We start from the raw sequence: 12,027 nt of genomic DNA, 5'->3' as shown, positions 1-12,027 counted from the left end.
TAATAGCAACTAATCCATAAACTGAAACAAATCGTATAAATACAAAAAAGAGGAGCTTGGCTGCTTGGATTGGGCCCTAACCCAAGAGCTTCAGCCCTCTGAGGTAACTCAGTGCTAGCTCAAAAAGGATCTCATATTTATTATCAAAACAGTAATAGGATTACATGGAACTATCCACAAAAGTAAGCTCGAAGTTGAGCAGAGTTTTATAATAGCAAAAGTAAAACAAAAATTCGACAAAAATTCGACCCTAGTGAGGCCCTAGGCCTCTCTACTTATATAACTGAAGCTCCCAATAGCTTCCTTAAAATCAGGGAGGCTTGGCTCCCAAAACTAGAGATAAACATAAGTTATTCTCCACTTGCTCGGCTGCCTCCTAGTGCATTGATCTGACTATTTGTACTCCAAGCTGCATGAAGGGGAATTCGAAGTGGGGAGTAATAAATGAGGGGTTTTCCCTCCTATAACTCCTCTCCTTTGTCCACTTTTAATTATTGTTCCCATTGTCCATTGAATCTTTGACTTTGTATTCAAAATTCAACAAGCATCTGCATTAAACACATATTAGACATCATGGCATCATAACTAACTCAACTCACTCCATAAGAATAAATATAATAAAAAAACATGCCATAAGCTAAGAGAATGGTTGATTTAACTATGTTAGGAGGCAAAATGAGCCCATATAATTACCCATTTATGGGGCTCATCATTAAGCACTGCATTTCGTATTTTATCTTACTGTTGAGGAGGTCGTATTGTTGCGTTGAGGCATTGCTTAACAGCCTAGTGTGTTGAAAGATTGAATCAGTGTGAAGACTGGTGTGTCTATTGGGAGGTGTACAAGACTAAAAGTGTGTGTATTGATGGCATTTGGAATTTGGTGAGTCTTTTAAGAGCTTGAAAAGTTGGATGGTTGATGAATGTCGTATATGTTGGAGTTATAGTTGATTGAATGGCATAAAGTATTTTAAAAGTTATTTTCATGGCATGTATGTTGGGCTGAATAACTGTGTCTGTGTGAAATTTTTTATTTCCCATGGACTTGACTTAAAGTCCTTGCACATTCTGACCGTCGTGATTGCCACAACTCCGTTTCATGGCTCAGATGCATTGCGAGGGGTTCCTGTAGCTCCATTATATTACTCTATTGAATGTTGTCCATACCACATTTAACATTGAATTCATATCTTTGTTATGATGAATGCTCTCATGCTCCTATTATGTTGAACATTGTAATGTTGTGGGTTCTTATTGCATTAACACTCCTCGCTATAACGTTGTGGGTTCATATATAACACTCCATATCATAGTAAATTTTAAACTGCGATACCATACCACTCTCCATACTGCTCTCTCTTACATTGTTGTCCGCCTTACTCCGTACAGTATATACCTCACGGCCCCATACCTCATTTAATAGTTGTGTTTTTATATATAACTTCAATGTTGGCATATAATCACTGTGTATTAACTTGTTTTTAATACATGTGTTTTTTAATATAACACGGCCCTGAACTTCATATATAACGCTGATGAGTATCATAACTCCACTAAATATACCTTCCCCTCATATAACCCTCACCATATAATCCCTCCCCCATATAACCCTCCCCTCATATAACCCTCTCCCCATATAATCCCTCCCCCATATATACCTCTACTATATATGTCATAATTATAGTTTTTACCACTAGGAGTGCAAATTTTATACATTGGCAGCATAAGTATTTTTATAGTACAAATATTTTAAAATGAATTCATTGATATCTATTGTGGGAGTGGTTCTCACCAGCAAAGAGAACTATCTAGAATGGTCGTGGAAGATCAAACACACTCTCATTTTTAATGAGCTGTGGAAAGGAGTTTGTGTTGGAGAAGGAGACAATGAACCAGCAAAGCCTACCTCAGACAAGGAATTCTCCATTTGGGAAAACAAGAATAGCAAGGCCTATGCCTTGATTGTAGCATCCGTAAATGAAGAGGTGAGTAGCCATATTTCCCCATTTTTGAATGCTTTTGAAGCCTTACAAAAATTGAATGAACTCTATGAATCACACTCTGCACTTGAAGTTGTCCAAATGATGATTAAATTATTCAGCCTTGAATTACAAAATGATGATCCTCTTGCTCTTGCATCAAAAGTAAAATATATTATGCATGATATCAAAGTCACTAATTTTGAACTAGACATTGCTCCAATAGCTTTTTCAGGGAACTTTATCCCACTTATTCAAATTATCTTGAGTCATTACAAGCAAATGGAAACCTCAAAGAAATTACCTTTGACTCCCTTGTGAATAAATTTGTTGAGAGAGAGAAAGATTTCGAGAAGAAGACAGTTCCTTAGTCTTCTAAAGAAGTTGTGTGTCTTGCATATAGAGAGAAGAATCATGCTCAAGATTCTTCCAGAGGAAGAGGTGGTCTAAGAGGAAGAGGAAGAAGAAATTTCAGAGGCAACGGGGCAGACACTCAAGGAGAAAAGTCTGATCTCCATTGCATACGTTGCAATAGACATGGATCACATGATTCATCCACATGAAAGTTACCTTGGCATAGAATTGAGCAAGAAATAAATCAACCCAAAGGTAAAATTAATGGCAAAGAGAAAGGTAAAGCACCTGAATCAGCTCACTATGTTGTGGCACATTGGAATATTGAAGTAAATGAAGACTTGTTTAATACTTCACTTGCTTCCTGGAAAATTTACTGGTTGCTTGATTAAGCAGAAACTTGCCACATGAATTTTAGAAGAATTTTTTTTGAATAATTTACTAATAATGTTGATAGATTAGTATAATTTGCAGAAAAATAAAAACTCAAGCCATCAGGGCTTTGCACAATCAGGCTCCAATTTCTTGGTCTTCCAGACTTTCCTCTGCATGATGTTTTATATCTCCCACAGCGAAGGAGAAACGTGTTGCCATTGGTCCACATCCGCTAGCAAGGACACTCCATTCATATGTTTGATGGCAAGGTTGAGGTGAGAAAAGCATCAGATCACTCACTTGTCATGATGGGGATAGAAGAAGAAAGGCTTCTCAAGCTGCAAGGTACCTTTGCTCATGAACAAAATTTCTCATACATTTCTCATTATGATGAAGGTACATTTCCATGAAGTCTATTATGGCATGCTAGATTTGTACACTTGAACTATGATAGACTTCACTTATTGAAGAAAAATGGTGTTATTAGTTTGCCTACAATTCCTAGGAAACTTAAGCAATGTGATGCTTGCATTCTAGGAAAGCATAGCAAACAGTCTTTTCATGATTCACATCCCAGAGCACATGGAAAAATTGAACTCATTCATTCATATTTATGTGGTCCAATGCTTGTTCCTTCTGCAAATCGAAATAAATATATGATGACATTTATTGATGACTACACCAAAATGTGTTGGGTTTATTTATTGAAGAACAAATCTGATTCTTTTCAAACATTCAAGAACTTTCATACATCGATTGAAAATGATGCAAAATCTCATATTGGCTCTATTCTAATAATGGAAAATAATAAAGTTCATATGAATTTGAAAACTATCTTCGCCAGCATGGGATCAAACATCAAACAACTGTGCCTTATAATCCCCAATACAATGAAGTAGCTGAAAGAATGAATAGGAAAATATTAAATATGGTACGTTCCATGATGTTTTTCAAGAATGTAAAATTGATGTTTTGGGTTGATGCAGTTCTATGTGCTGCATATGTAAACAATAGATGTCCATCTAATGCTATTAGAGACAAGAATCCTTGTGAAATGTGGTATGGCCACATTCCTTCAGTAAAGCATCTCAGAGTCTTTGGTTCCACCTGTTATGCCTTGATACCAAAAGTACAAAGAAAAAAACTTGGCTCAAGGAGTCGTAAGTGTATCTTCTTGGGGTATTCAAATACCTCCAAAGAATACCGTCTCTATGATGAAGTTAATAAAAAGTTTGTTGCATCTAGAGATGTAATCTTTCTTGAATCTTCCAAAACTGACAATGTTGTTGAGTGGAAACTTGATTGCTTGGATAGATTCGGACATGCAAAATCATTTCAATAATTTGATAATCAGATTCCACATATTGAAGGGAGCATTCCTATACTGGGTCAATCTATGGAATCTTCTTCTAAAGCACTCTCTCGTCCACATGAAATTCCAACCACTGATGATACTTTGAGTGATGTGACTGACAGAATTTGGAGACTCAATCTCGAGTCAATCCCAACTCAATCAACTGCGCATCCTGTAACATCTCATAAAGGTCCCCCAAAGTGGCTGACAAAGACACTTGAAAGTGTTCATCCTGATGAGGTTGGAAAGACAGGAAAACGAAATTCAACTAGGAAAAATGGAGGTGATGTAGATGATTCTGATTCACCTATTGATATGGATGTTTCTTATGATTGTGAAATGAATTTGTCTACAAATTTTGAATCAAATTCCTTCAAATAATTCGCTTCTCATGATGAATGGAAAGAAGTGATGCAAAAGGAGTATGATGACTTGATAAATAATGGAACTTGGAAGTTGGTTGATCCTCCATTGGGAACCAAACCAATTGGTTGCAAGTGGATCTACAAGAACAAGTATAACGCTATTGGCTCAATTGACAAGCACAAATCCATGCTTGTGGCAAAAGGTTTTTCACAGAAAGAAGGGGTTGATTATGAGGATACTTTCCCCCACAAAAAAATGGGCTACCATCCAAATACTCTCTACCTTAGCAGCTCAGAATGGTTGTAAAGTGCATCAAATGGATGTAAAAACTTCTTTCTTGAATGGAGATCTAAAAGATAATATTTTTATGTCCCAGCTTGAAGGATTTGTTGTGAAGGGTAATGAAAATAAAGTATGCAAACTTGTGAAATCTTTGTATGGCCTCAAGAAAGCACCGCGAGCCTGGTATGAAAAGTTCACTAAACATCTTCTAAAACTCAACTTCAAACATTATGATCTTGATGATGCAACTTTGTTTTCAAGAAAGTTGGAAAAACAGTTGTATATCTTGTGGTATATGTAGATGATATTTTGATGACAGGGAATAATGAGAGCTACATTGCATCCATAAATAAGGAATTTAGGAAAGGTTTTGAAATAACTGACTTGGGCTATGTTCACTACTATATTTGTATTGAAGTAACTCAACATCCAAAGTCCATATTCCTTTCTCAAAAATACATTGGATATCTTTTGAACAGGTTTGGCATGGCTAAATGCAATCCTCTAACTACTCCAATGGAACAAAACTTAAATCTCACATCCATTGAAGGAAAAGAATTTGAGGATGCAACAAAGTATAGAAAGCTTGTAGGAAGTCTCAACTACCTGACTACTACCAGACCAGGCATTTCGTTTGTTACTAGAATCCTCGCCAGGTTTATGCAAAAGCCTTGTGAGGGACATTGGTCTACTGCAAAAAGAGTTCGAAAGCACTTGAAGGGAACTAAGGACTTTGGACTCAAGTATACACAGGTGGGAAACTTCATCTTGATTGGATACTCTGATTCAGATTTCGATGGAGGCAAAGAAACTGGGGTATCTATTTCTGGTTATGCTATGAGTCTTGGATCAGGAGTTGTCTCCTGGAGATCATGCAAACAATCAGTTCTAGCAGATTCCACAACAGAGGCAACAAAGGAAATTGTGTGGCTCGAGAAAATTCTGGAAGATTTGCATGTAAACCAAGTACATTCAACTCCACTCATGATTGATAACACCTCTGTAATAAAGTTGGCTAAGAACCCAAAGTTATATGATCAAATGAAGCACATCAATACAAAATACCATATGATTCGACATCATGCTGAGGCCAAGACAATCCATCTACGGCGTTGTTCCACTAATGAGAAGATTGCAGACATCTTCACCAAAGTGCTTGGAAGAGAAAAGCTTTAAATATTTAGAATGATGCTTGGACTCACCAACATCCCTTCAGAATAAGGGGGGGAATGTTGACACCTAATCATGGGGATTGGGTAAACACTTGTAAATAATGGAAAAGGAAGGGTCATCGGGAGGTGAAACCCAAGAGTCACTCCATCATGTATATAACCATGAGTAATCTTAATGAAGAAGCATAGTTGATTTGAGGAGTTACCTCCTATATTAATAGTTTGTAATGTTGGCACTGTATTTGTTGAAATTCAGAACATTTGTCCTTTCAAATCTGACAACGTTGTTTCTAGGCCTTTAAATGAGCAATGTTGTTTGTCCTATTAGTAGGCGTGTTGTTTGATGATTAAAACATGTTTGAAAGTTCCTTCAGTGTCCTTTGTGTCTCGTTGTCATGTTTTCTCTATATTCTATTTGCTGACCATGTTGCTGGATATATGCCGAAAAACACCCTCGCTGTCCCACTGAGTGGAAGCGAAATGGATATTTTGATTTTCGTTGATCTGGTTCGTTGTTCCAAGATGATTCAATCTGGGTTGTTGATCCGGGCCTATTTTTATCGCAATCACAATACAGGAGGGGGGCCTTTTACCATATTCCATAATGTTCACTGACTATCTGGATGCGAAACTTTAATAAATCATGACACATATAATATCACATCTAGAACCAAGACTTCACATATCACCATTAGGAAGGAATAAGGGGTGTTAACATTAATTTATGGTGATTTCCCAATATGTCAGACCTGAAATTTCACACGACCATAATGCATAACTTTTCAGGTCCATCACAATCGCAAGTCAGAAGGGAGTTCGACGGAAGAGGAGCTTGTGACTTGAGCAATCCCCGAATGCGATATCACCATCGACGGGGGAAGACTTATTGCAATCGGTAGGCCAGAGAGAACTTACGATATTGCAATCAATAAGATGAACTTGCGATATTGGTAGAGGAGTAGTGACAGGACTTATGCAATATTGTAATCGGTGAGGGGAGATAGAACTTTGCGATATCGGTGGAGGAGGGCTTTATGATTTGTGCAACATGCCAACAAGTGGCCTCTGGGTCCATTTTATTTTCAGCACGAGTGGTGCAAGGCTTATATTAGATATAATGAAATATATATAATAAAAAGAAAGGGGCATGGTTTATGAAAAACAAATAAAGGGGAATGGGGAACACGGCAAGAGTTGGAATATAAAATGGATTTAGGCTAGAGTTTCAAATGTATAAACAAAATAGAAATGTGGCTAGAGGGATATACAAAGGGAAAGATGGGGTTTGTGAAAGAAACGACTTTTTTAGAGAATATGGGAATTTCTCCAAAACAAATTAGATTCGACCTATCCTTCCTTCTTTAATCTCCAATTTGAAAAACACAACAACCTCCTTTGGAAAAGTAGCAGATAGATGCAAATGATTAATCAAACTAACAAATTATTTCTAGGGGTTATCATGGATAACATTTTGGATGCCCAAACGTTTTGATGACTAAGAGAGGGTCAAACTTCCTAAATGAGACAATCGCGGCTTTAACAGAATATTTCCAAATGTACCATCAAAAGAGTATGCAATATCACCCCCAGGTGAATGGCACTGTTGAATCTTTCAACAAGATCTTGGAGAATTCCCTCACAAAGGTATGCAATGTTAATAAGAATGAATGGGATGTGCGCATACCAGTTGTTCTATGGGCCTATAGGACTACTTATAGGAAATTAACTAGGAAAACACCTTTTCGACTGGTTTATGGACAAGAAGTAGTAATGCAATGGAGTACATAGTGCACAGCCTAAGAATCACAGTAGTGACCGAGATGGAAAATCGCGACATCATGGAGGAACACCTTGCGCAGTTGTTGGCATTAGAGGAAGACCGCTTTTTGGCTAGCTTTCATTAGCAGGTAAAAAAATCTAGAGAAATGGCATGGCACAACCGACACATCAAGCAACACACCTTCAAAAATGATGATTTGGTACTAATGTATGATATTAGTTTTACTAAGTTTCTGAGGAAGTTTCAAATGCACTGGCTAGGACCATATATCATTAAGGACATTTCGGATGTGGCACAGTTCAGCTCGCAAAGCTGAATCGGGAAGTATTTCCGGGAAGGATTAATGGGAGCATATTGAAATTTTATAGGGATGATCCAACCCCTACACAATGACTCCATGGACGCAGGAAAGTCTTAGTGCTTCTGGCAGTTGAAAGAAAGTGCGGGACTATAAAATATGCCACCAAGGGAAAAAATTGTCAAAGAAGGAAGGTTGTGCGATGTGTTGGAGGAGCACGTATATGGAAGTTAGAACGAGATGGTTGCATTGCAAAGAGGTTTTCCATGCAACCTACCCAAAAAGTGACTGTTAGGGCAACTACAGTTGATTTGATAGTTATTTTTCCACTAAAAGGAGTGGGGGAAGTGCATTTAAGGCATAAATATGGGAGTGACTGCCACCAAAATCGCATTTATGAGAAATATTTATGGGGAATGGACTATTTGAATTCAAATTGAGTTATAAATATTGCACCTTGCTCCAACTTGATGACTTTGCTTCTTGAGAATTTGTTATGTGTTGTTGTGCCTTTAGAGCCGATTGAATTGTTGTATGTCTGGTTATTTGAGTTGGGAAGAATTTGGGTAACAATTCTTAACAAGAGGAGTAGGAAATATCATGACTACAACACCGCCAGTCCTTGCTACAGCACCCCAGTCACTAAGGCCAAAATATACTACCTATGCGGCACAAGAGAAAAAGCAGAAAAAGCCACAGGAAGCCCTGGTTCGGTAATCACCGTGAAAAATCCCCACAGATACAAAAGGGTCGTATGGATAAAAATAAGTAGTCGATGGAACCGCAGGACCTAGACGAAGAAGATATGAATATGGGGATTGACGAGATAAGTGCAGAGGGCACGAAACCAATTTTTCGGTTGCCACCGTATATAACCCCAAGAAAACCAACTGCCAAAGTAATTGAGGACCCTAACCCTTTGAAATTCAAGGTATTTACGCCATTGCTACCGAAGGAAGCACCTATTGAGGGTGACTTGTTGGCCTGGGTACCATTTCTGAAGATGGAGGATTGGGATTGGGGCGATCACGAGAAATTTCTATAGTTAAAACCCAATAAATACTTGAAATCAATCTGCTATGAGTAGGCGAGTTTCACAAGGATTGAACTACTGAGGTGGGTGGATGGTATTAACGATGGGTTCCTCAACATGTTGTATGTCCCACATTTTAGCCGCAACATTATTACTGCCATCTATGTCCACTAGTTGTTGCCGCTGGTTCATGATGGGTGCCTTTAGCTGGGAGGGCCCATCCCAATTGATGATATGATGATCCACAGAATCACAGTGCTACCATATCAGGGGATGAACCCCAGAGAAGCTTTTGTGGGGAAGTCACAACAGAAAAATATTGCAAACCAAATGAAAAGTGACTTTGGGTTGGTGAAGAAGTCGTGAGGATACACCATTAGTTCTATCTTGGATGAAGTTGTGCAGTTTGCTGCACAGATCTTGGTAGGAAAAATTATGAGAAAGTGTCATGTCGATGAAGTACTAACACTAGTCTTATCCTTAGCTGTGCAGTGTAGCCAGGGGTTCAAATTTAATTGAGAAAAGTACCTCTACCAAGAATTCTTGGAAATATGTCGCAAATCCCAGGAAGAAAGAAAAGTGTTCCACTAAGCGTGGCTATTGTTATTGATCGCGTTGATAGCTTGGAGGAAGCTAGAGAATTCCCTATTCCCAATGACGGATCCAGACTTGTGTGAGGCTGTAAAATTTGCCTCATTGTGGGAAAAAAAGGACTTTGACCGTGTCATTGAAAACAAGATGTTCCGAGTACTGCTTGAATCAGAATTTCGTATGGTGATTAACCAGAAAGCACGGTTTTCACCCACTCTGTTCAAAGAATATTGGTGCATTACACATTTTATGGCTAATTTCCATCATGTATACATCCGTGTGAGGCATGATGTGACAAAGAAGAGGACGAAGTTGTCATTTTTGGTCACAAAAGACGATATCACATAGTTAGTCCTTAAGTGGCCGACTGACTTGCTTCTTCCCATGGTTGTTGTCGAAGGTATCATGGGGACTAGTGTCGAAGGTGTAGCAGGCACCAGTAAAGAAACACAAAAGGAAATGAAGATGATGACCATCGATCTAGAGAAAATTACCATGCAAGAACCAAAGGGTGAGTGCGATGAAGAGTAGCACACAGAAATACTAGATCAGGGTACCAAAGACCCCATTGTAGACTTGGAGAGCGTTGATTCTCCCTTTATTCTTAAACGGTAAAAAATTCAAGTGCGAGAGGCACATAAAAGAAGCACAAGTCTGATAAGACTGCTGGTGCGGAGGACATGGTCCTCACTGAGGGGGACCTTGATAAGATTGGAGATACTGTTAGGATCTACGGCAGAAGAAATTTCAGGCCATATTGAAGATTAGTACTAGTCCATTTTGTCAAAGGTCCAAGCGGACCTCACAAAGTTTTTGGTTCAGGCAAGCCAGGCTCAAGCGAGTGTGGTTCAAGTGAGCCAGTCTCAAGCGAGAACGAAGCCATCGACATCGGATAGTGTGCAGTTAGTCCTCACCTCATAGCTCTGTGTTGTACCCCTGCTTCATGGATCCTTATATTTGAATGAGGTCGTAGAATAGGAGAGTGCCCAGCTACCCAAAGACATAGGTATTGACCTCGCGACACTCCCCCTATCCACATTGCATGAGCTACACCAAGGTGTAGTAAATGAGCTTAAGTTGCAAGAGAAAAGGGATCTCATGGTGATCAAGGATGTACAGATCACCAGTCAATAGATGTGAAATGAAAAGCATAAAGCTCTCCAGGACCGTGATGAGGCAGCCACACGAAGGGTGCAGCTGGAGAAGGCTATTTCAAGAGTATGTAGTGAGATCCCCAAGCTCCAAATTTAGTCGGAGGCCGCTTCTGAAGGTAAAGTGCAACAACGGGAAGATGTGTTTAGAGAATCAAAGGTACAGGTGGATAAATTTCATTTCGATCTACAACTCCAAATTACTAAACTTCAATTGAAGCTGCAACCCAGCACACCACCGGATCTCCGAGAGCAGTGAGAGGCTGCCATCAGAACCGATAGGGCAAAGCTTGATGATGCAATCAAGGAGTGTAGCCATTTGTTTGAAGAAACTCTAGAACTATGGGGTTCCCTACAGGAGGACCCATAGGTGAAGAAGATCAAAGTTTACATTTTGGATATGCAACTGCAGTATGATGAGATAAAGGTGACGGCACGCACCCTAGCCCCTGTGCAATGGTTCACCTGATTGAAAGAGGGTACATCCCTATAGCGACAGATCGAGGAGCTGTGGAAGAATATACAGATCATCACTTCACAAATGCATCCATGGGAAGAAGAAGCATGGTAGCTCTCACAAACCTTGGAAGGCACGCTTAAGAGTATGCAGTAGACACAGTGAACCATTGTTTTAGCAGTAGATGGGCCAACTACGGAAAATTTGGTCGAAGAATTTGGACAGGTAGTCGTTCAATGCATGGAGGTGCTTCGCCTAGTGAAGTCTTCATTCAACAGCCTGAGAGAAAAGATCTAGAGTGTACCAGCCTAGTGACTTAGGACGAGTCACATAATTGTGTTGGAGGCCTGTTGGGACAGGGTTCCTTGGGTCAATTTTGTTAAAATATTGTAATTCTTCACATTTTGAGGAGAAGAGTGCAAGTAGCATAGGTCAAATAGGAGTCAATGGGGTTTTAGGAAGGTCAAAACCCCTTATATTTTTTTATTGCTTTGAGATCCGCCCATGGTTTGTGGACCATGGTATTGTAATAGAGAAGGATATATAAAGGGGTGTCTTAGTAAGTCTAAGGAAATTAACTAGATGTTATGATATGATTTTGGGGCTATAATTGTAGATCTTTCTATGTTTTGGGTGAAGGAGAAGGCTCCTGCAGGTGAGTGCGTGGAGACCTTGGTAAATCCGCAGCTGTTAGATGTTGTTTAATGCATGATTAGATAGTTACATGAAGCTTATAACTTTCTTTAACTGAAAATCACCTATGTTTCATGAATAAGTCTTCGTGAAGGTTGGATCTAAACAAAAATTGCAGAAAGCACCTTAAACCACATCACAT

The sequence above is a fragment of the Pinus tabuliformis genome, chromosome 8 (assembly GCF_031772625.1).
Source record: "Pinus tabuliformis cultivar Carrire ecotype Pingquan chromosome 8, CPIR1, whole genome shotgun sequence".
NCBI lineage: Eukaryota > Viridiplantae > Streptophyta > Pinopsida > Pinales > Pinaceae > Pinus > Pinus tabuliformis.
This window is presented reverse-complemented; position numbering follows the sequence as displayed.